Genomic DNA, 2,436 nt, shown 5'->3' on the forward strand with positions numbered 1-2,436 from the left:
GGCCTAAGCTATTGGTTACAGAGCTCTCCTTGAGTTGAGAACCTGCTGTGGAGAACGGGCCTAAGCTATTGGTTACAGAGTTCTCCTTGAGTTGAGAACCTGCTGTGGAGAACGGGCCTAAGCTATTGGTTACAGAGCTCTCCTTGAGTTGAGAACCTGCTGTGGAGAACGGGCCTAAGCTATTGGTTACAGAGCTCTCCTTGAGTTGAGAACCTGCTGTGGAGAACTGGCCTAAGCTATTGGTTACAGAGCTCTCCTTGAGTTGAGAACCTGCTGTGGAGAATTGAGGCTAGTCTCCCTTGTCTCTGTAATCTTGTAACAATAGAATTCTGATGGATGTCGCATTCATCTTCAATTATAGCCTTGGATGAATCTGCCAATCGCATGTTATCATTCAGATTGGCTCTGGAATGACCTGCGACCGTATGATGTCCAGGTTATGGATTAGATCCAGATCTCCTACAGTGACCAGCTCTGGTGTTCAATGAAATTGTGGTCCTCCTGGATTTAACAGTAGCCGCTTGAGTATAAATAGGAACAGGATTGATCTTACGGACCAAACTTCTCGGATCTGTGCTACTTGACTTCATATCATGAATGTAATGTAAATTACCTTGATCACAAATTGAAGATGATAAACTTTCAATGCTTCTGTCAATGATTCCATTCATGGAAGTGTGTCCCATGGGTGCCGAGTTATCAGAATGCCTAGTCAAGAATGGAGAGATTCGGCTATTGGGGTTTCACAATAGTTCATATCACTGATGGCAGAGACATTAGTTGCATCTGGTTTATCTAGAAATCCTTCAAACTTAACTTCGGAATCAGTCCACCTAACAGATACATTCTCTTCATTACGAAGTAGATGCTGATGTCCTATGATGGGGAGCATGCTGGAGAGAATTTGATTCTTCAGTACAGATGGGGTTTTCATGGCAGAGACAGATTGGTTAATAGAAACCATGGATAAAGCTGATTGGGCGGCTGATCTAGTGAATAACTCTGGACTGACATTTTTATTTACTGACTGGAAATCCTTGCAGGGCCTTCATAATGTCGTAGATTTATGCCATACAGCATTGTTATGAGTCGGATGAGGAGTGATGCATGAAGATGCTCATAGGTTGTTTCCTCCAGAGACCCTTGAAGTTGAGGTAGAATGATTTCCCACGGCTTTCTTATGAGACATGGATATATTACAGCTGGATTTAAAGAAAAAATAACAGGATGTGGTTGGTGCTAGGTTATGTAGAACCCCAGAAACAACAAAGCCAAAAACTGTGGGTGTGAAATAAAGCCCTTCTACTTCACTAGGGTAGGGAGCTCCAATGACAAACCATGGGTATAGGTCCCCACCGATTAATAGATCAACCTGACCTGACTCCACAAATCGCTGATCAGCCAGAGGATGGCGCATAAAGAGGCTGATGACAGAGGGAGGATCGTCACAGCAATAACAACATGATGCAGTCGACTACCACAGGTGACAGATTGTACTATTCTTCATCGGCGCATGGACGTATGGTGCAGAACGTGGAGCCCTTGAGGTGCGACCTCAGAACGGCTAATTCTCCAAGGCTGGTGATGCAGCTGTTGAATCTTGAAATCTTCGTGCCAATCTTGAGTACGAGCACATGAATGTGTGCTGGCTCCCGGAGTCCAGCATACCATGAGCCAAATGAAAGTCTCTCTTCTTCGACCTTATAAGAGTACATGCAATACCATGCTGTTCATTAAAGTGAATGAGAATGGTGTAGATCCAAAGCCTATGAAGGTCTCAGCAAGTGTTGCTTTTTTTGGCATAGCATCGACTTTAGCAACCTTGTTGTCTCCCTCCTGGTGGTATATCAGCATATGATGCTTCCTGTTGCAAGTCCGACAACGGTATTGGGAATGACATGTTGCTACTTCATGACCATTGTGAAGGCAGTTCCAGCATGCTCTAGACATTGAGACATGTTCAAGTCTCTTTATCAGGTGATAGTCCATAAAATACTTTGCATTTGGAGAGCAAATGATCTCCCTTACAGAGGGAACACTTAACTACTGTACCTCCTTTGATCTCCTCAGGTTTGTGCTGCGTTCCTCTAAGTGCCGCTAGCATATCCTTGAGATTAACTGTTCACAGAAGGATTAACTTTCTGCTATGAATGCTACTTACTATACAATGTCTAAATGTCTCTTAATGCTATTGATACACTCTAATGAAATTATTGCACAAAGTTTATGATAAAATGAAAGGAAAATTAGAATAAATCAATAAAAAACAAAAAGGTACCTTCTTGCCCAAAAAACTCGGGTGTGTGGGTTTCGGCGCTTTGCGCCGAAACGCGCCTGACGTGACAACTTTACGCTAAATATTGGAATAATAATATTAATAAAATAGACACACAATATTTGAATCAAGATATTTATTTTCCTTTACAAATGATATTT

General features: G+C 42.4%; 1 protein-coding gene across 1 annotated transcript in view; it reads left to right on the top strand.

The window, feature by feature from the left end:
• Rbsn-5 (Rabenosyn-5) overlaps nt 1-2,436 on the top strand; it is a 26,471-nt gene that overhangs the window by 8,493 nt on the left and 15,542 nt on the right. The window lies entirely within an intron of this gene.

Source organism: Halyomorpha halys, unplaced genomic scaffold, assembly GCF_000696795.3.
Source record: "Halyomorpha halys isolate HHAL.00 unplaced genomic scaffold, Hhal_1.1 Scaffold122.1, whole genome shotgun sequence".
Classification (NCBI taxonomy): Eukaryota; Metazoa; Arthropoda; class Insecta; order Hemiptera; family Pentatomidae; genus Halyomorpha; species Halyomorpha halys.